A 24,478-nucleotide genomic window follows, 5' to 3' on the forward strand; every position below is an offset into this window, starting at 1 on the left:
AATATGAAAGAGGAAAATATTTGAAATTTTTTGGTGAAACTCTCATATTTTTTGGATCAATATTAAAATTAAAATGAATTAATGAAAATAAAAGGAATAAAAGAAAATCAGAAAATAACCAAAAAAGTGAGCCACTTGATCTCCCTCATTAATTGAGGTGGCAAATCAAGTGGCCTAGAACACGCGTTCCATGATACACGCGAGTCAGCGCGCCACACACTTGGTAATCACAATGGACGCACGTGATTAGAACAAAATAACAAGATCGTGTGGCTGGGAGACATGCCAGTGCATGGCCGGAGCTGTAGCTCCGGTCTTCTTCTCCGGTAGACCTCACCGGACTGTCCACCTTCAACCATCACTAAGATAAAAAAGGAGGACATGATCTGAAAGAAAAAATGGCATAGAGCACGAATATGACCTCAATTTAACTAACTCCACATATATTGAAAGATATGAGGAGTTGAATTTTGACCTCTAAGCAACTCAATCTTCTTGCCTCTATTGGTAGGACTTCAGACAACCAAAGAATCAAGAGAATTATGCAAGATTGAGAGAGAATCAAAGAGATGAAATTTTTTGGAAAATACCTTCAATGTAGGTCTGGATTCAACTGTTCTTGCTTTGGCTTGTGCTTGATCGCACTCAGAATGCTTGCAGAAGTAGAATGGAATGCACAAAAGGTCTTGGATCCCTGGAGTTTTGAATCTCAAAACAGTGAGAATTCAAGCTGAATTTCAAATGAAATTCTCAGGATTATCCTTTTAAATGGAAGGGTTAGAGGTTTGGGATCAAAGCTAGCAACAACGTGTGTTCAATTCTAAGTAGAAGGGGCTCTATTTATAGCTAAATCAAGTGATAATTGCACCTTTCAAATCACTTTCCAAAATTGGCAATTGATGGTGCATGGGTGCATGGGCGTGTACAGGACCATGAGATCATTGCTTAAGGTCCACAAATGATGTGAGAGACTCTGAAATAAACTTGGATTGCAAGGCAAGTGTGTGTGAAGATTTAGAGTTTGATCTTTGCCAAATGATGATACCATGTTCATGCCATGTGCAGCCTTAGCAATTCTTGTGCAAAATGGATGAACTTGGACTTTTTGGAAAGGTTAGATCAAGAGGAACAACTTTCATGTTCAATACTTTTCCATTTGGAGCTTGTATCATGATGAAGTTTGAGATGGAAGTTTGGAAATTTCAACATGTTGAAAATTTTTCTAAGTGTCAAGCCACATATCTAACTATTCCACCTTGTTTAACTTTTTATGTGAGCTTCAAATGAGAAACGTGTCTTCATAAAAGTTGTATCTCTTTCAAAGACCTTAAAAATGGTCACCAATTTGATGTCATTTGGATTTGAAATGATAGAGTTATGCATTTTTGAAGTTTGAAAAAATCATTTGTTCAATGGTATAGATCAAAAGTGACCTATAATGTAGCCTCATATCACATGCTCATAAAAGTTGAATTAGCTCTCACTCCAAACATAAACGTTGAAGTAGACATCTTGAATTAGATTGTTAAACTTGGAAATCCTTCATCTCATAAAAATTGATCAAGTTATGGCCTTGGGAAGTTGACTTTCAAATTAGGGTTTAGACAAAATGACCTATAATGTTACAACATAGAAAATGATTTTCCAAGCAAAACTAGCTTTAGTTCTAAACATGAAAGTTGTTTGGAATTTCATTTAGAGTAACTTTTCTCTTTAAGTAATTTTCATATGGTGAAAATTGTAGGATATGGGGTCTAGGAAGACCCAGTTTTGATCAGATGAATTCATCTGGCCAACCACCATCAACCAACTTGATAATCTTCAATTATATTGACTTTCTAGGCTCATGCTAAATCATATATGCATAAGATAATGAAATATGAAGTGTACCTTGAGAAATTTGATCAATTGGTGAGATAGCTTGTTGGAGAAGTTACTTAAGATACCCAATCCAACTAGGGTTTCCAAGGCAAATTACCCTCAAACTCTTGAAGAAAACTTGATCAATATAACATGTAGTAATCAATGGAACTCATATATGATGCCCATAACCATTCTTGCATTAATTCATGGTTGTTCTCTTTGTCATGAGGGTCTCAAACACTAGATGTGAACTTGATAGATCAATGGAGATCATGCCCTACCTACAAAAGAGTTAGGCAAACACAAAGACATATTTTTGGAATTTTGGTTAGTAAAATGATAAAATACAAGTATGATATAATCACAAAGTGCTTGGTGATATCTACCAAAGCAAACCCAATGAAGGAGGGGTAAGGAGGATGCCAAGGTATGATTCCAATGCTAATGCTTATAATGAAATTGCATGAGGGATCTTCGGGTCAAAATTGGGGTCTTACACTTATCAGCCCAAGCCAATGTGCAACAAGTCTTCTCAAGCATAAAACACCGAGTGTCATAGTCGGTGAACTTCTTAGTGAGGTAGTAAATTGCAAATTCTTTCATTCCAGTCTCATCTTGCTGACCTAGAACACAACTCACACTGTCTTCAAGCATATTCAAATACATGATCAATGGTCTTTCTTCAACAGGTGGACACAAAATCGGAGGTTCAAGCAAATATTCCTTGATACTATCAAAAGATTTCTGGCAATCTTCGGTCCAATCACAAGACTGATCTTTCCGAAGAAGCTTGAATATAGGCGCACATGTGGCAGTCATGTGTGAAATGAATCTTGAGATATAATTCAAGCGGCCGAGAAAACCTTTGACTTGCATCTCAGTTTTGGGCACATGCATCTCTTGTACACTTATTGGGCAGGATCAACTTCAATACCCTTCTTGCTGACAATAAAGCCCAAGAATTTACCAGAACGAACACCAAAAGTACACTTATTGGGATTGAAGCGGAGTTTATACTACCTCAAACGCTGGAATAACTTCAAAAATGTTCAACATATTCCTCTACATCAATTGATTTAGCAATCATGTCATCGACATAAACTTCAATTTCTTTATGAATCATATCATGAAAAAGAGTAGTCATTGCTCTTTGGTAAGTTTCACCAGCATTCTTTAAACCGAAAGGCATCACTCTATAACAGAATGTTCCCTAAGGTGTAATGAATGCGGTCTTCTCCATTTCTTCGGGTTCCATCTTGATCTGATTATATCTGGAAAATCCATCCATAAACGAAAAGACTTTGACTTTAGCAGTATTGTCTACCAACATATCAATGTGTGGCAAAGGGAAATCATCTTTCGGTCTAGGTTTATTCAAATCTCTATAGTTAACACACTTGCGGACCTTTCCATCTTTCTTCGGCACATGCACGATATTGTCCACCTATTACGGATACTCAGCGGTCACAAGGAAACCGGTGTCGATCTGTTTATGCACTTCTTCTTTGATCTTTACTACCATATCAGGATGCGTTCTTCTCAACGTTTGCTTGACTGGCGGGCATTCTGGCTTCAACGACAATCTATGCTCCACAATCTCAGAATCCAACCTAGGCATGTCTTAATAGGACCAAGCAAACACATCTGAATATTCTCGAAGAAGATCAATCATCCTCTTCTTCGCATCTGGACAAAGTCGAGACCCAATCTTGACTTCCTTCACATCATCCTCGGAACCCAAGTTGACTAACTCAATCTGCTCTTCGAATGGCTGAATGGATTTTTCATCATGCTCAAGGAGACAAAGTAATTCACCACTTACTTCTTCCTCACTTTCCTCCTCGGCCTCAAACATAGGGAATTCAAAATTCTGAGAAGGAGAAGGATCATTGTATTCAATGGGGTTAGGAACCAACCTGCACAATGATTTGTTATTTTGATTTTACAGAAGTGAATTTGTGACCAAATATTAAGCAGATGGACAATTATATTGTTTATTTATGTTTTTTGTGATTACCATTTTCAGAATAAAGCAAAAGTAAAAACAAACATCATAGATGTGGATGAATATGATTAATTTTATTAATGATCAATTTGAAAATGCCCAAACAATGTTCGCTTCTCCCTTAGGTATAGGAGAAGGATTTTGAAAACATATAAAAGCAATTACTTAGATCCATGCAAAATAATAGTAACATCAACAGCAGTCCAATTGTTGCAGGCCTTTTCATGCGTCACAAAATTGGTGCAATCTTCCTCCTCGTCGTCTTCTAGCACATCAGCTAAGGGTTGTTCATTGCCATGAATTATCCCTCTTCTACAGAAGCTTAGTTGCATATCTTCATACCTTGTAGTTGATCAACCTCGCTGAAACCCAGACCGGTTCTTCCTTTGCTGTCGGAGACCTCTACCATGCGCTCCCACTGATCAACATTGCCTTCTTCTACAATCTTCTTTGCATCCTTCAATGAGGACATATATGCCCCAACTCTCTTTTCAGCAAAAATAGATAAGGCTTGGAACGGAGTTCCAACCTCATCCTCAACTTCAACATAATAGAAAGATGATAGGTGGCTAACCAACAACGCCTTTTCCCCGCCAACAATTACAAGCTTTCCATTCTTCACAAATTTGAGCTTCTGATGCAATGTGGAGGTAACAACTCCCACCTCATAGAACTATGGCCTTCCCAACAAGCAGCTGTAGGCCGGGTGGATATCCATTACTTGAAAAGTAATCTGGAAGTCACTCGGACCTATCTTAACTGGAAGGTCCACTTCACCTATCACCGTTTTGCCTGAACCGTCAAAAGCTTTGACGATTACACCGCTATACCTCATAGGCGCTCCTTGATATGATAGCTTTGAGAATGTTGACTTCGACAACACATTCAATGAAGACCCAGTATCAACAAGAACATTTGACAAAGCATCATCTTTGAAATTCATAGAGATATGCAAAGCCAAGTTATGATTTTTGCCCTCCTCAGGGAGTTCTTCATCACAAAAGCTGAGATTGTTGCAGGAAGTGATGTTAGCCACAGTATGATCAAACTGATCCACTGTAACATCATGTTCCCCAAAAGCTTGCTCGAGAACTTTCTGTAGTGCTTCTCTGTGCATTTCTGAGTTAATGAGCAGAGACAACACTGAGATCTTTGAGGGGGTTTGGAGCAGCTGTTCCACCACATTAAACTCACTTCTCTTGATCAATCGGAGTACCGCATCATCATCATTAGCCTTCAAATCGTTGGATTCACTAGACTTACCCTTTGAAGCACTAATGGATCCACAACAGGCACTTTTACCTTCTTACTAACAACTAATTTTTCTTTCTCCTTTGGGAACACCAGCCCAAACGCACGACCACTCCGGGTCACCTTGGTGACATCAGCAATGCTCACCACAAAACTGGTCGTAGGTAATGGGACCTCTTGGCCATCTTTCATCATTGTAGCATTATACTGATACATAATAGCTTTATCAGATGAATACGGGACTGAACCCGCTAATCGTATAACCAACAATGATACTGATCTATTGCTGACATTGTTATTGTTGTTGTTGTCGTATTGAATTACCAATCTCTCAGGCTGCTTGAAAATGGGCACTATGACATTTACATCATCATATACAAGACAAGATTGAACAATCTGAATCATGCCTTCATCCATCAGTCGTTGGATGTCCCTTTTCACAACTTCGCAACCCCTTGAATTAATATTGCAAATAACACAACCATCATGGTCATTCTCACAATCACTCACCCAGAAAATGTCCTTATGCATTTGCACTAAGAACCTCCAGATAAACCAAACATCAAAAACCTTAAACTCGCCAGGACAATCATCCACCATATTAACAAAAAAAATCCATGAGCGGGCAATGGATTTGCTTTCACGTTCGGTGCACGGTCCTTAGTGGATACCATTCCACTCTTCATCAACATCTGAATCTCATACTTGAGTGGATAACAGTTTTTTATATCATGTCCGGGTGCCCCTTGATGAAAAGCACAACGGAGTTTAGGTTTATACCCCCACGGAAGTGATTCTGGAATTTACGACGGGTTTCTTCGTTGGATTAGGTTCTTGAGAACCAAAGATGGATACAGTTCTGCATATAACATAGGAATTGGGTCAAAAGAGACCTTCTTCCTCTCGAAGTTTTGTTTATGATGATTGTTGGTATTGTTGTTGTTGTAGGTGTTTGCTCGTTGTTGTGGTTGTTGTTGTTGACGTTGTTGTTGTTGAATTGGTACTGATTGATTATTGGAAAATACTGGAATGACTGAAGATATTTGATGGTGGTTTTGACGGGGTGGTTTACTCTTCTTGATCTGAAGCCTTCTCTGCCTCCCACTGATTACTGCATTAGCTTCGCTCTCCTTCTTCTTCCTAAAGCTACTGTCGTACCTCTTACTTGACGATGCTTCATCTTTTAACAAACGTCCTTCTTGGACACCTTCCTCAATCCTCATCCCCATGTTCACCATTTCGGTAAAGTCACTGGGGGCACTAGCAATCATACGTTCATAATAAAATGAACTTTGGGTTTTCAGAAAGATCTTTGTCATCTCTTTCTCTTCCAAGGGAGGGGTGATCTGAACAGCCAATTCCCTTCATCTTTGCGCATACTCTTTGAATGTGTCTTTATCCTTTTGAGACATAAACCTTAAATGGTCTTTATCAGGCGCCATATCCACAATATACTTATATTGCTTGACAAAAGCCTATCCCAAGTCGTTGAAAGTGTGAATGCATGCACTGTCCAACCCCATATACCAACGGAGCACAACACCGGTCAAACTGTCTTGGAAATAGTGAATTAATAGTTGATCATTGTCAGTTTGGGTAGACATGTTGCGGGCATACATCACTATATGACTAAGTGGACATGTGTTCCCTTTATACTTTTCAAAGTCAGGCACTTTGAACTTCACCGGGACCTTCACATTTGGCACTAAACATAACTCAGCATCACTTTTCCCAAACAAATCCTTACCCCTTAGTGTCTTCAATTCCTTGCGCATCTCAAGAAACTGATCCTTCATCTCGTCCATTTTATCGTAAACATCCGGACCCTCAAAAGGCTCTGAGTGATAAATTGTATCCTCTACGCGAGGTAAGGTGTGCACAACGGGAGGTGGCACAGACATGACCGAGCTAGATGCCAGCATGGAAGCAAAGTTAGGTGCGAAGCCTCCAGGCATAAAGTTGGACGGCATTCCACACGGGAATCCGGCGGGCATGGTAGGCGCGAAATGAGCGGTATCAGTAGGCATGGTAGAGGTAGCAACCTCTGAAAAAACTATCCTCGGAGGAGGAGTTGCAGGCGTTGGAGAAGACTGGCTTTGAGCAGTCAACACTGACTCCATCATGGCAGTTAGTCGGGCGATCTCGTCCTTCAATTCTCAGTTCTCTTGCTCCAAATGCTCCATGATTCTCAGATGATTGCCGCAAGTGTTGTACCGATGAGTCAGCTTGGCTGAAGCACAGAAGAACACCAATGAGAGATCTGGCGAAAGAGAAACATGCTTGTGCAAATGATGCATGAAATGCAATTCTTGTTTGTTTATTTTTTTTCCAAGGAACTTACCATATCATTTGCAAATATATATTTAATTGGAAGGATTACACTGAGTACAATTTCAAAAACTAAATGAAAAATACAAGAGAAAAGGAGACTAGTCATCCTAAGGATCCCTAACAACCATGTCAGAAGATCTGGCTGAAGACGTGTACATCCTTCGAATGCGTCGAATCTCAGTGTCAAAAGAAGCCTTCATCTGAGTCTTCTCGAGGACAAGCTGTTTAACAATTTTCTTCCGAGCAACGGAAGGCTGAGGCATGTTAGAAGATGAAACCTCTGGCTCTCTCTGTCTCTCTGTCACTCGGTCTTCAAGTAGCTCAATAAGTGCATCTTTATCCTTAGACTCCAACTGCAACTCTTCATGCTATTTTCTCAAAGCACGAAAACGCTCTTCCCACATATCCTTCTCTTGCTTCATCTTGGCGAGTGCGTCTTCCAAATCCTCTATATCTTGATTAGGGAGAGCTAATGGCTCAACCATAACCATAGACATAGGTATTTCACAACGATAAGGCATCTTCAACTCCAAAGCTCTCTTCTTTACCCAAAGAGTGTAAGCTTCCAAAGCTACACAATTGGATGGACCAAGCTCGGATCTTCCTTTCCTATGCATATTATGCCAAGCATGCACAATCTTCTTCTTCAAATATTGGGGATATTTACCCTCTTGATATAAAAGGCCATCTAACAAAGTGTTATTAGGTTTGTCTCTCAAGGGGAACCCAAGTTGACGACGAGCCAAAGCAGGGTTGCAGTTAATTACTCCTTGCGTACCAATGAGAGGTACATTAGAGAATTCACCACAACTATCAATAATGTCCAAACTGCCCAAAGCAGGATCATACCTACTATATCATCATTAGTGAGAGACATAACACTCTAAGACCATGGTAGACATTGTTTGTTCTCCACAAAAGCAGGCGTCTGAGGCAAGTGAGAAATAACCACTTGTACAGAAGAGTAATGCAACAGACAATGGTTCCAACACCCTTAGAATTTCTTAGATGCAAAGAGAAATACATATCACCCAACAAAGTAGGCACATGATTCCCAATCAAGAAAAGTCTAATGGCGTTAACATCAATAAAACCGTCAATGTTAGGGAACAAAGTTAATCCATAAATGAGCGACACAAAGATAGCTTCAAAAGCTTCCACACTACCGGCTTGAGAAAAATCAGTAGCTTCCTTGATGAGGAAATCAGATGGCAACCCAAAACAATTCTCCTTTCTTCACCCAATGAGCCTCTATCTCAGACTTCTTCAAGTGAAGAGTTTCAGGAATAAGATGAGATCTGGGAATCTCTTCCAATCCACTAAAAGGCACTTTACTAGAAACAGGTATCCCCAAGAGATGAGAATACTCCTCCAATGTAGGAACAAGCTGAAAATCTGGGAAAGTGAAACAGCGGTAGAGAGGATCATAGAACTGCACTAGTACACTTAAAAGTCCTTCAACCACGTCAGCAGACAAGATAGACAGGAAATGTTTGCAAATAATACTTCAGTTCCTTGAATTTTTTGTGTCATGAATGTTATGATGCGCATGAATGCATGAATGCAACAATCACAAGTAAGGGATCACACTCAAGGAAAACAAAGGTCAATGGATGAATCAAATCATTGTCAAGATCAATCATCCATTTTGGTGGATTATGGTTTACACCTTATCAACACCCAAGTTCCATTGATAATGACAAGACTTGATTGGATCAACCAAGAATCAAGGGTTTGTTGTAAGTCACGAGCATGGAGTCTGGGTAAGAACCATCCCAAGGGAGTAAAGCAAGGATAACAACCTATAGATCATGTTCTAAAAAGTTTCCAGAGTCTTAATTCCATCTATTGGATATTACAGGTTAGGATGACTGACTCATTAACCCATAATATTCTCAAGAGAAACTCGTCTGAGTGTAGTATCGCGTAACAACTTATCAAGTCTACACTTGAATAGTCTCCTCACTACGTCCTAAATAGGCCAAGAGGAAATACATGTTCTACGGTCCTCAGCTTCTCGGAACCCTAAATTAGAGATGGTAATGCCTAACCATAAATACTTATGTGACATTTCCAAATCCAAAAGGGTTTCCACTGAGCATATGGATCTCAAGCCAACTTGTTAAGGACTATTCCACACAAGTCAAACATGACTATACCTTCCTCCTATCTTAATTGCACTCAAGTTCGGGTTAGAACTTGTCTCACCACTCTGAGATCACCAAGCACAACAAGCATATTACATCACACAAATATACATACATCACATATATACAATTGTCGCTACGCGAAAAATACAGAGTCTCCATCGGTTTTTATTTATTCCAAAGGAAAGGGAAAATATCGAGAAAACCCCAAGGAATGGTCGTCGCAACCACGAACAGGTTCGGTAGTCGGTTACGCAAGGGGAAGGTATTAGCACCCCTTACATCCATGGTACTCCATGGGAATCATCTAGGATGTTTGCGCTTACGTGTGTATTATTTATCGAATGTTTGCTTGCCAAAGATTTATGGAGTGGAGGTAGATTTTAAATTAGTTTGCTCGCCAAGGAATGGATCCTTATGCCTACGTATGCCCACTTGTTGAATTGAGAAATCAGAGCTTCCGTAGTTCGTGGGTTTAAAATTGTTTGGTTTGTTTTGTTGATTTTATTACCTTAAAGAAGGGTTTTCGATTGTATTCCTCTAAGGCTCAAACAAAAGGTTTGAATGCGTTGAGTTGTTTTTATGTTTTGAGAAATGAGTTATTGATTTCGGATCCTACTAAAGACTATGGATAAAGGTGAATACCTCAAACTATCAAGTCAAACATCTTGTGTTCGAAGCATTCAAAATGAGTGTAGGAAAGCTCCAGTCTCATCCCTTCTTTATCGCTTAAGGCTCGTGACGTACGATCCTAATCGCCATTTATTATGTTTTTGAATTTTCTTTAGAAAAGAGACCACTTGACGTTGGGTCAAGGGTTTGCTTATTGAGTTTGATTTGAAAAATGGACCGCTTGACGTTAGATCAAGGGTTTGATTATTGACGATGAAAGGGTGAACGTTTCTAATGCCTAAGGAGTAGCTAACAAGCAATAAAAGAAGCAAGTAAATGTGTACATCAGAAAGGGGAGGGGGTACATGTAAAGTACAAGGGAGTGCGAAATAAAAATCATTCAAGTGAAAGTTAATTCTAAAAATTTGAACTCTATCTAAACATGCATTAAAACCACGGTTAACCACATGAGAAATAATAGCTAGCAATTGGAAAATTCTATAAGTCCTACAACTAAGGGAGCATGCAAAATTAGCCTATTTCTAACACTAGGGGTAAAATTGTCAAAAGCCATTCACTTGATCCATGATCAAGTTGAATTAGATTTGAATCAAGGAAGGTTAAACCTCCCATATATCAAGGCTAACCACCAATCTTTAACTCATTAATCAAAATAGAAAAAGAAGAAGAAGAAGAAGAAGATGAATAATAAAGTGCATTAATGGAAATGAAATGAGGTAACCAACAAGCATTGACCAAATATAGATGAGATCAAGGTCAAACAATAGTAAACAAAAGCTAAATGAAGATTAGGAGTCAAGAAACAAATAGAATATTTTTGGTATTTTTAAAAATTAAAATACTACTTGAATTAAAATAATAAAGAAACGTCAAACTTCAAATTCACTTCAAATAAACCTTGAAAAGTCCAAGTGAATTATCCTAAGTTCAATAAGGTCAAACAGAGTTTGACAATTTTTTTTAGCATTTTTAGAGGTCAGAAACTATTTTTAATCAATTAAAAATGCATAAAAATAACCTAATCGAATTAAAATCTCAAATAAATCTCAAATAAATCTCAAATAAATTAATAAATTGATGAGAATATTTTTCATAGATCTATCATCATTCAAAGAGGTTGGAAAAATATTTTTGTATTTTTTGAATATCAAAAACTATTTAAAATGAATCAAAAATAACTAGAAAAGAGAAAATTCCTAAAAAATATCAAATGAAAAAATAAAAAGTATTAAAAAACATTTTTAGAAACTATAAATTAAAAGAAGAAGAATGCAATTGGTCTCACATTTTTTGGACCAACAATGAAGGAGATATGATTTTTGGAAATAAAATGGAATTAAAGAAATAAAAAGAAAATGAAATCAGAAAATAAAAATGTGAAAAAACAGGAGGCGTTAGATGAAGCTCATTAAATGAGCTGGCAAATCACACGGATCACACATGCGCGCCTACCAAACACTCCAGTCAACTAAATCACACCTTGCCATTAATTAAGTCATAACATTGGGTGGCTCAGATCTAATCTGGAAAAGAGAATGCACGACCATGATTCAATCTGGAGACTAGACGGTGGTGTACAACACCGTCTTCTCCGGCCAGACTTCCGGCGCCGGGCAAAAGTTGCGGAGATCAAAACTCCACCAAATGCCACGATCCAAGTATCAAATGAAAGCTGGGGTGATGTACATCACCCCTGTACCAACCAATTTCACTCAAGACTTCCATGGAGAAAGAAATCAGAGCTTGAATTTTGTGGTGTTCAACTAGAACTTGATGCAATTTAAAAATTCAAAGCACAAAATGATTACCTCTATAGAGAGGATTTCAGACAACCCAGCAACAACAAGAAATAAGCTATATACAAGTAGATTCGATGAAAACAAGTTTGGATGGAAACCTATGAAATGAGGAGCTTGAGAGCATGATCTCTTGATGCTTATGTTTGCAGTGTATTTTATGGATCAAGGTGAGCAAGGCTTAGAAACTGTAGATCTAAAAATCAATCAAGGAAATTGAAGTTTAGATCTGAATTTTTTTGAAAGAAAGAGTGAGTTCCTTTGAGTGTGGTTATGGAATGATTCGTGCAGCATAACAGGTGCCCTTAGGTTGTGGAAATGAGAAGCATGGAGCACTTATTTATAGCAAAAGATGGCTGAATGCATGATCAAAAGCATGTGCATGGATGGAAAGGGCCTCAATGCATGGGCCTGTACAGGCGCATGGAGGGCCCAATTCCACTTGGATTTGCAAGCTGATACCAAATAGAATCAAAATGGACGTGCAGATTATGTGTATTGAGCTCATGCAATGCATTTTCAATGATTTTCCAAAATTGTACCAAATTGTTCATCCCTTCGAAAATGGTATTTCCAAAAGTGAAACATAGCCTTATAGGTAATGGGTCAAAAGCTTTTGGCATGAGGATTAACTGTTATGTTGACCAAAACTTCATTTGACATTTGGAAATTGGTGAAAAATGATCATGAAGTGTAAGGTGCAAAACATATACATGTGAAAATTTCAAAAATGGCCAAACTTCAAGCCCTTATGTTTCAGTGATGCAAGCTCCAAATGACAACACCTTCAACGTCAAAGTTGTAGATCATTTCAAGACAATCAATTTGGACTTAAACTTTGCATCATTTGGATTTTTTATGAAGAAGTTATGGGCACTTGAAGTTGGACTTTTTCACATTTCAATGCCTTTGGTCCAAAGTGACCTATAATGTTTTGCATTATCAAATGTATTTATTTTAGGATTTTGAAAATTTGTTCAATATAACAATTGAAGTAGACATCCTAAAATTTCCAATTCATTTGATCCCACCTCAATATGATGAAAAATTAATGAGTTATGTCCTTGGGAAGTTGACCCAAAATTAGGGTTTCAGTCAAAATGACCTATAATGTTTTGAAATGGATGATGACATTCCAAGCTTCAAATCAATTTTTTATGAACATGAAAGTTGTTCATATGGTTCTTAAGAATATTTTGGATCTTGGGGTCATCTTCATTTGACAATCACATTAAAAGTTAGGTCTCAATGTACTTCAAAATAGTCAGATGAATTGACTGATCAACTTCTCAAGTCCACACCTCAAATATTGATGAATTGATGATTGAGGATACTCAAATAAACTCAAATATGCATGAAATGGTGAATTAAAGGACTTCCCTTAATTGTATTTGATCATGGGTTGAGGTTGCTTCATGAGCAAGGCATAGTTGATGCACAAATGAATTAGGGTTTCCTTGGGAAACAAGCCTCAAACCCCTTGGTTTTCTTTGATCAAAATGATGAATTGAGATACTTGGGAGGCATATTTGATGGATGAGAGCTTTGGGAACTGAAATTCTGGTATCAGATATGAGATGTCGAAGGTAATGTCACGACACTAATATTTGAATAATACAAACAGTATAAAGATAAAGAATAGTAATGCAAGAGACACAAGCAATTGTTAACCCAGTTCGGCCCAACTCACCTACATCTGAGGGCTACCAAGCCAGGAAGGAAATCCACTAAATAGAATCAGTTCAAAGACTCTCCGTACACTTCAACAAGTTACAGTCTTTCTCACCTAATCTCTACCCGTGCAATTTCTACCTAAGCACTCTTAGATATGAGAACCCACTCACTTCCCTACAATCACACCTGTGATTTTAAACAACAATCCCTTGTGAAAAGAAAATACTTTTCAATAACAAACACTTGATTTTACTTCACAGTTTTAATCAAGTTGACACACTCTTGATCTTGTTTAACAGCTTTGATCAAGAAGACACACACTTGATCTTGCTTCACAGCTTTGATCAAGTAGACACACACTCTTGCTTAACAGCTTTAGAGTGACAAATTACAACCACAAATCAGACCAATTCAATCATCAATGGATGACTTGAATGGCTTACAAGTCTTACGACTAAATAAGACACAAACCCTAGCTCTCTCTCAGTATTTCGCTCAGTATTGGTTGTGTGTAAAAACTGGTTTTCCAAGTCCCTTTTTATAGAAGCTTTCAGTTGGGCTTGGACATCTTGAAAACTCTAAATCTATTTTGCAATCAAATTTTCTCATGACAACTGGTTAGATCTCTTTGGAAAATAAGTAAATCTGGTTGTAATCAATGATTGAATGCGTCTGCAAATCAGATCTTCAATCATACATAGATTGCCATTAATTGTGCAATCACAAAACACCAGACATTCACACTGAATGTTCTGTGTACAGGATATCATGACATCGGATCTAACATCCTGGAAAAATCCTGCATAATTCCATAATTCCATTATTAATTTCCAGCAGGTACAACCATATCAGATGCCATGACATTGTATATGACATTCTGAAACAATTCTGCATGATCATGTCTTCCATTTGAACTCCAGCAGGTACATATCATCAGATGCCATGTCATTATGACATTCTGAAACAATCCTGCATGATCATGTTCTTGAACTCCAGAAGGTACATAGGATATCTCATGTTAAGACATCACACATAACATCTTATGAACACTCTTTATTTTACCAAAATTGTTGCCAACACTTAGAACCAACAAACTCCCCCTTTGGCAAATTTTGGCTAAAACATATATCTGTCCTTTTTGTTCATAAGGTAAACTATAAGCAGTTAAACAACATAACAGTAGTTTAATCAGCAGCAGAAGCAAATACGATTACTAGTTATAGCTACTAGTAATACACACATGCACAAGGGTACTTCTCCTTCCCCTAAATCTATGCAACACAAAACAAAATTACTAGTTATGGATGCAACTAGTAAGACACACAAATGCGCAAGGGTACTACTTCTCCCCCTAAATCTGTGCACCACATACAACTCCTTTGATAATAACAACACATGTAACCACATCACCTGTAACAATCAGAATATCATTCTGACATCTGCGTTAACATGTTAACATTCAGAATTTCCTTCTGACATCTCCTTCAACATGTTAACATTCAGAACCTCCTTCTAACATCTCCTTCAACATCACCTGTACAACACAGAGCTTGCACGAAACATCAGACATCTCCTCCAACATCTCAGAATAGAACACCATTATGTCTTACATCAGAAATTTCTTCCAACATCACAGAACAAAACATCATTCTGTCTTATATCAGACATCTCACAGAACAGAACATCATTATGTCTTACATCAGACATCTCCTCCAACATCACAGAACAGAACATCATAGAACATCATCAGTTGTCATTTGTTTAGCCTAGCTAGCTACATCAGCACTGCAGATCTCCACAACCACATATTTAACTGCAACTCTCCACATAATCACTTCTCCCCCTTTTTAGTCAAAATTGACCAAAGGTGACTTAAAACATAAACGCTAGGAGATACAAATCATAATTATACACAGCTGTAATAGCTGAGATAATTAGAAATCCGTGGAACTCATTCATAGCTCAAATATTACATCAAGGCATCAGTAAGGGCTGCCACAAAATACAAACATTTCAACAGAAACAAAACATTCAAGCTTCTAAAACAGTCATAACAGCATCTAGAACAGCACACATGTCATCATAACAGGGGGACCATCACCACAACTTAGTCTGAGGAGGTAGCATCCTCTTTACTTTCAGATTCAGAACTGCCACTAGATTGATCTTGAGAATTAGACCTCTCACTTTAGGTATGGGCATCTGACTCCTTGGCTTCACCGTCTTCTAGATGGAAGGAAATGTTGTCCAAATGCACAGCTGCAACCTTAGCTGGAGACTTTCTAACAGTTTGCCTTTAGCAGGTGATTAATTCCATAACCTCCTTCACTTCTATAGCCTCCTTCCCTAGCTCCCTTACTACAACAACTCTCCTCTGTATAACACATTTCCACTTTAATTTCTATAAATTCTCATGAATACAAATCCCCAATTTCCCTCTTAAACATTCAAACTGATTAGCATCCAAAGCTTTTCTAAATATGTCAACAAATTGCATTTCAGTAGTAACATGCTTTAGTGCTATGATTTTCTCTTCCACAGGTTCTCTAATAAAGTGATGACAAATATCAATGTGCTTTGTCCTGCTGTGCTGAACAAGATTTTTGGAGATAGTTGTATCTCTCAGGTTGTCACAGTACACTGTCCTAACTTCTTGTGTGACATTGTGTTCAGATACCATTAGTTTCAACCAACCCTGTTGAGAACAGCTACTTCCAGCTGCTATGTATTCAGCTTGATATATAGCACATAAACCATTTTCATCTTTGAATACTTTCGAATGTGTAGGAGCAGGAGTCCTTGCACTTTTCATGTCAATCTTCTTAACATTGTTCTTGGCACATTTGCTTTGAGGTAGAAAAATAGACTCTTCCATCAACTTGACTTGTAACCCAAGTCCAACAAAGCTCTTCCCAACTTCAGACTGCATTTGACGAGCAACATGTTCTACCATCAGATCTGACCTCCTACCAAACCCAATATTATCCACATCTGTTTGAGCCACCATGAGCTTTTCTCCTTGAGGTTTCAGACAATAAACTTTGAAGATTTGAACCACATCAGATTTGTTTTTGGTCCAGATGTATCTGGGGAAATCATCCACCACTGCAAACTTCTTTCCACCAAAGCTTTCCACCTGCATGGGTCCCATCAACTTCATATGGAGGAGTTTCAACCTTTTGGAAGTGATGTCATGTCTGAGTTTCTGGTCTGACATCCTTGTCTGACATTTCCCACAGACTTTTCTTTCATCAATCTTCAATTTGGGAGTTCTTCTAGTAGCTTCAGCAGATATAATCATCTTCATACCTTTAAGATGCAGATGGCTCAATCTTAGATGCCAGGTCTTCAGTCCTTCTTCTTTGACTAAGGTACCCTTTGAAGAATAACCAATTTGAGAACTCCACATGTAACAGTTGTCTTTGGTCCTGACTCCTTTCATGATCACTTCACTTTCTTTATTAGTAATCAAACATTCAGTTTTAGTGAAGTTAACATTTAGACCTTGGTCACACAGTTGACTGATGCTTATTAGATTTGCAGTCAAGCCCTTAACAACTAGGACCTTGTCAAGTTTAGGCACTCGAGGACAATCAAGCTTGCTTATCCCCTTGATTTCACCCTTTGCTCCATCACCAATGGTTACATAGCTTATGGCATGAGGATGAAGTCCAGTTATCAGGTCTTTGTTTCCAGTCATGTGTCTGGAACATCCACTATCAAAATAACACTCTTCTTTGGCTGAGACTCTGAGGGGAATGTGAGCTATTAGACTTGTAACATTAGTCTTAGGAACCCATTGCTTCTTGTTGACAGGCCTGTGCTGTTTGGGTCTGGGTTGATAGTGAGTCTGATGATGAATAGGGCTAGGATAAGCGTACAACTTATAGCATAAGGGCTTCAGGTGACCAACTTTCCCACAGTAATGGCATATCCATCTTTGGTGTTTCCCTTTCTGTTGTCTTCTCTTCTGATGTTGTGACATATGATGTGACATCATAAGTTTTCTTTTACTATGGCTGCATTTAGGTTTGGCTTGAGGTTTGCAACTAGTGTAACTGCACTCAGGCTTAGATTCATTATACCCAATGCCAAATTTGTCTCCGATTATGTTTGCAGTTTGGAGAATCTTGTCTAGGGAGTCAGATCAATTATTTAACATTCTTACATACTTGGTCATCTCTTCTAGTTTAGAATTCAAGAACATAGCTTCAGTTTTTAACTTGGAGATGGTTTCCACATGGTCTGCCTTCTCATTCTTCAGCTGTACTATCTTCTGGCTTTCAACTTGTTGACTTTCATCTAGTTTGGCATTCAGAACCACTGCTTCTGTTTTTAATTTGGAGATGGTTTCCAAGTGTTCTACCTTTTCATTCTCAAGTTGAGTTATTTCCTTCTTCTGGCTTTCAACCTGTTTACACAACTCTACACTTTTATGACACAACTTTCTGTAGGTAGTGGCCAACTCTTCAAAGGTTACTTCACCATCACTTGAGTCTTCATCAGAATCCAATCTTCCAGTCAAGGCAGTCATAAGATTTGCAGATTCTTCTATTTCACTTTCATCAGACCAAGTAGAAGCAAGACTCATCTTCTGCTTCTTGAGGTAGGTTCCACATTCAGTTCTAATGTGTCCATACTGTCGCAACCTGAAAAATACAGTGCGCGAAAACACAACCAGCGAAAGAAAATGACAGAAGAGTCGCCACCGTGCGTTATTCATCCCAAAGGAGGGAAAGGAAACGCTCGAAGTAAACCTGAAAAAGGAAAGGACAAAACGGGGTCTTGCAACCAAATCTTGGGTTCGGGAGTCGGTTATGCGAAGGGAAGGTATTAACACCCCTACGCATCCGTAGTACTCTACGGGATCCACTTTTGTAGTTCTTGTCTAAAGGGTGTGGGTTTATCTAATGTATTATTTACTAAAAAAAAGGGGGTTAAATGAAAATGACTCGCGCGGATGTCGCATCCACTGCATACGTATCTCATCTGAATATGAGAATCAGAGTCTTCGTAGCTCGGCTACCTAGGGGTTAAGGGTAATTGTGCTCGCTAAGACATCGCGTCTTATGCCTACGTATCTCATCTGGCCTGAGAATTAGAGCAAAATGTAGTTCGGCTAACTATGGGGTTATGGATTGGGTTTTGGACGAACGACGTCACTACGCAATCTACCGGATGCTCGACCTTTGGAGACTTACTCGCCTGTAGTAGAAGGAGTTAACGTGTTGCTTTGGGTTTTAGGGTTTGGGATGCTCAAGGGCAAAAAGGCACTCCTTGACGAAGGAACCGCGCTACCTGCCGGGATACGAACACATACAAAACAAACATGTATAAAGTAAATGAGCCAACAAGGGGCTCAGAAGTAAATAAACAAAAGAAAACAAATGCCTCCTATCGAGGTCTTCCAGCTAAGAAAACGATAAAATGCGGAAAAGAGGTAAAAGTACCACACGAATAAAGATCCGAAGTAACAGCAATTAAAGGAGTAAGAAACCCAGGGATCTCCCGAGCTAATGTCATTAAAGAAAGTGGGTCAGTACAGGTAATCGGAATGAACCTCCAGGGGGTATCCCACAAATAAAGTGGGAAACCACGCAAGTTATCCCTGCAAATGTCATGTGAGCCCTCACAAAAACTCAAAAAAAGGGTTAGTGAAACACGATAAGCATTTTTTTCATGGATAACAGTATGGTTTCAGAAACCTCAAACCCTGTGGCATACATTTCAGAAATCATGTGATTAAGCATTCAAGGCATAGGTTTCACCCATTCATGCATAATTAAACCCGTGGGCAAAAACATAATGAAATTCATCCATCATACCTCATACATTCAGATGATCCAAATTAAGAGCATAAAATCATGGGAATGAGGCAAACCTGATGGGAGAGACCGGTTGAAATCAAATGGCACGGCTGGGTTTGCAAGGCAATGTTAGGGTTTGCGTGAGATGAAAGTGTGTGAGTCAGATTGAATTTTTCAGAGCTGCCTGGGGGTTGCTCTGAGTTCTCTGTCAGGTTTCTCTCCAGATTTTGTCAAGGGTTTTGTTTCAAGGAAACCTCAGAGTATTTTGCTTCTCTTCCTTTTTCTGTCTGATCTCCCTCCTGATTTTCATGGCTTTGTGGGCTCAAATGAGAGAGGTCCAAGTCCAAGTTTTTTCTATTATATATATTTTTTTATTATTATTGTTTTTATTTTTTTATTTTTTTTTGTAAAAAATTATTATTATTATTATTATTATTATTATTATTTATTTTTAAATAAAGTTTCTTGGATCTAATTCTGATTGAGATGATGAAATGCAATATGAAATGCTAAATGAATGCATGAATGAGGAGGGCAAATTTTGAGGTGTTACACATACCCATCACATTCATGGCCCTGAACTCCTTTTTCTTCTTTGGACTTTTCATCTGACCTTGTTCTTCTCCCAATATTGTTGGATTTACTGATGTCAGATGCTATGTTCTTGACATTAGCCTTAGATCTTACATCCATCTTTTTCACAAGCTTGTTGAACTGTCTTCCCAGCATTGCTACATCATCTGCCAGATCTTCATCAATATCTAGGCCACCTTCCTCCTCTTCCTCCTCAGTGTTTGACTTGAATGCTATGCTTTTGGCATTCTTTTCATATCCATCTCAAATGTTTGAAGGGATCCAATTAACTCATCAACTCTCATATTGGAAATGTCTTGAGACTCTTCTATGGCTGTCACTTTCATGGCAAATCTCTTAGGGAGTGACCTGAGTATTTTCCTCACTAATTTTTCATCTGACATCTTCTCACCCAGGGCTCCTGAGGCATTAGCAATTTCAAGGATATTCATATGAAATTCATGAATATTTTCAACTTCTTTCATCCTTAAATTTTCAAACTTGGTAGTGAGCAGCTGCGGTCTAGACATCTTCACTCTAGAGGTGCCTTCACGAGTGGTTTTGAGAATGTCCCAAGCATCTTTAGCCACTTCACAGTTGTTTACCAATCTAAAGATATACTTATCTACACCATTGAATATAGCATTCAATGCTTTATAGTTCCCAAGGGCTAAGTCATCCTCCTCCTTGGTCCATTGTTCTTCAGCCTTCTTATCAATAGTAGCTTCTCCATTCTTGGTAACAACTGGATGTTCCCAGCCTGTTAACACAGCCTTCCAAGCCTTATTATCTAGAGATTTTAGGAAGGCTACTATTCGAGGTTTCTAGTAGTCATAGTTGGATCCATCCAAAATAGGTGGTCTGTCAACAAACCCTCCATCTCTCTCCATAGTACCAGAAAGTATCGTCCCTAAATCTCACCCAGAACCAGAGCAGGATGCCTGCTCTGATACCAATTGAAATTCTGGTATCAGATATGAGATGTCGAAGGTAATGTTACGACACTAATATCTGAATAATACAAACATGATAAAGATAAAGAATAGTAATGCAAGAGACACAAACAATTGTTAACCCAGTTCGGTCCAACTCACCTACATCTGGGGGCTACCAAGCCAGGAAGGAAATCCACTAAATAGAATCAGTTCAAAGATTCTCCGTACACTTCAACAAGTTACAGTCTTTCTCACCTAATCTCTACCCGTGCAATTTCTACCTAAGCACTCTTAGATATGAGAACCCACTCACTTCCCTACAATCACACTTGTGATTTTTAACAACAATCCCTTGTGAAAAGAAAACACTTTTCAATAACACACACTTAATGTTACTTCATAGTTTTAATCAAGTAGACACACTCTTGATCTTGCTTAACAACTTTGATCAAGAAGACACACACTTGATCTTGCTTCACAGCTTTGATCAAGTAGACACACACTCTTGCTTAACAACTTTAGAGTGACAAATTACAACCACAAATCAGACCAATTCAATCATCAATGGATGACTTGAATGGCTTACAAGTCTTACGACTAAACAAGACACAAACCCTAGCTCTCTCTCAGTATTTCGCTCAGTATTGGTTGTGTGTAAAAACAGGTTTTCCAAGTCCCTTTTTATAGAGAAGCTTACAGCTGGGCTTGGACATCTTGAAAACCCTAAATCTATTTTCCAATCAAATCTTCTCATGACAGCTGGTTAGATCTCTTTGGAAAATAAGTAAATCAGGTTGTAATTAGTGATTGAATGCCTCTGCAAATCAGATCTTCAATCGTACATAGATTTCCATTAAATGTGCAATCACAAAACACCAGACATTCATACTGAATGTTCTGTGTACAAGATGTCATGACATCGGGTCTGACATCCTGGAACAATCCTGCATAATTCCATTATTAATTTCTAGTAGGTACAACCATATCAGATGCCATGACATTGTGTATGACATTCTGAAACAATCCTGCAAGATCATGTCTTCCATTTGAACTCCAGCACGTACATATCATCAGATGCCATGTCATTATGACATTCTGAAACAATCCTGCATGATCATGTTCTTGAACTCCAGCAGGTACACAGGATATCTCATGTTAAGACATCACACATAACATCTTGTGAACACTCTTTGTTTTACCAAAATTGCTGCCAACACTTAGAACCAACAGGAACCATTGTCATGTTTGCTTTCATCTTCTCCTAGACACATCAATGAGCATAGGGGCTTCTATGTGAAGGAGAATTTCCATCCAAGGCGCAACGGAATTTAAAAATTTCTCCTTTAATGATCCTAACGAATGGGCATGATCAGTGATAGAATCGTTACCTCTTGTGGAGATCACGAACGTTGAACGATGACAACGTCTCTACTCAGTCCACACGAACGGGTTCCTTCAATCTCAGTGCTAGATGCTATGAATGAAGGCTTTGAGTGAGAGAGAGAGAGAGAGAGAAACGAAATTCCAATTAGAGTGATAATGCTTCTACCCAAGGGTTCTATTTATAGAACCACTTCTGTGGGCTTTAAGATAAAAAAGCCCACTTAAGTGTATTTTGGCCCATATCTTATAATATGCCCAAAATCACTTAAGCGTGTGGTACCTTACCTTATTTTGTATTCCATTTAAGTGCACCATACCTTACGGTATTCCTTAGTTACTCTATCTCTCATCAATCCGTCCTTTGTGTGTGACCCTATAGGTTTTCGCGACGTTGACAATTATATTAAACACGCATTTAACATAATAAACAGTGAGCGGTATCTAGCAACACATCACTGCTACGCAAGTCACGAAAATGTCATGTGATCTGACAAATCCTTCTGTGATAATAATTATGTGTATAATTACCCTTTTGCCCTTATGTCTATATGGAACACAAGGCATAGACTGTGTCATCCTTGTCCAGTTCAATATTGGGCCCATAGACATTTATCTTGTTACGCAGGATGGATAAATTCCATCTAGGTCACTCATGTCCCTCATCATGCTTCGTGGAGTACCCATCAACTGTCTTTATGGTTATCCAGTTACGGACAATTTTGGATCAGCAATAAAGCACTCGACTCTACATCTAGGGTCCATAGTGGTTTCAGGTCGAAGAGTGGTATACACCATTATCACCATGAGAATAACTTATGACACTTTGCATAACATTCTATATAGTATTCTCATAGCGGGTCAATCCAGTATAAATATTACTCTTAATATTCATACCTATGTTTAAGACTTGATAACTCTTTAGCCATGATCCATGAGATGTGATCATCAGTCTACAAACATAATAGTCTTCATGCTTTAATGTTATCCCACTTCACAATAAAGTTTGACTACGGATACTTTAAGAATAGTGTCCTTATGTTTAATGTGATCTCATGATTAAGTCATACTTGATACATTAAACGGACTATCTATTCCAAGGACTTTATTAAACAAACATAATAAAGAAAAATTCCTTTTATTTAATAAATAATTCGATACAAGTACCAAAAGTATTCGCCTCTAGGGCTTACACCAACAATCTCCCACTAGCACTAGAGCCAATCAGGCATACCCCTAATGCCCATAGATCTAGTATAGCCATCATGCTTATGCTGCGCCAGAGGCTTTGTCAGTGGGTCAACAATATTGTCAAGTGTAGGTACTCTACATATTTCCACATCTCCTCTCTCTATTATCTCTCGAATGAGGTGATAACGCCTAAGTATGTGTTTGGATCGTTGGTGAGATCTAGGCTCCTTAGCTTGTACGATAGCACCATTGTTATCACAATAGAGACCAATGGGATCCACAATGCTAGGAACTATGTCAAGTTCACTAATGAACTTTTTGACCCAAACAGCTTCCTTTGCTACACTTGAGGCAGCAATATACTCGGCCTCAGTTGTAGAATCAGCAACTGTATCTTGCTTTGAACTTTTCCAGCTCACAGCGCCACCATTTAAGCAAAACATATAACCAGATTGCGATCTAAAGTCATCCTTATCTGTCTCGAAGCTGGCATCGGTGTATCCAATTACAGCCAACTCTTCCTGACCTCCATATATCAAGAATGAGTCCTTAGTCCTTCTCAAGTACTTAAGGATATTCTTGACAGCTACCCAATGGGCATCACCAGGATCAGATTGGTACCTACTCGTTGCACTTAAAACATACGAGACATCTGGTCGAGTACATAACATGTCATACATGATAGATCCTATTGCAGATGCATATGGAATCTTATTCATGCGATCCCTTTCTTCCTTAGTTGAAGGGGATTGTGTTTTTGATAGATAAACGCCATGTTGCCTAGGTATGAATCCTTTCTTGGAATCATGCATGTTAAAGCGTCTCAACGCTTTGTCTATGTACGTACTCTGACTTAGGCCAAGCAATTTTTATGATCTATCTCTATAGATTC

Source organism: Lathyrus oleraceus, chromosome 3 (genome assembly GCF_024323335.1).
Source record: "Lathyrus oleraceus cultivar Zhongwan6 chromosome 3, CAAS_Psat_ZW6_1.0, whole genome shotgun sequence".
Taxonomy (NCBI): Eukaryota; Viridiplantae; Streptophyta; class Magnoliopsida; order Fabales; family Fabaceae; genus Lathyrus; species Lathyrus oleraceus.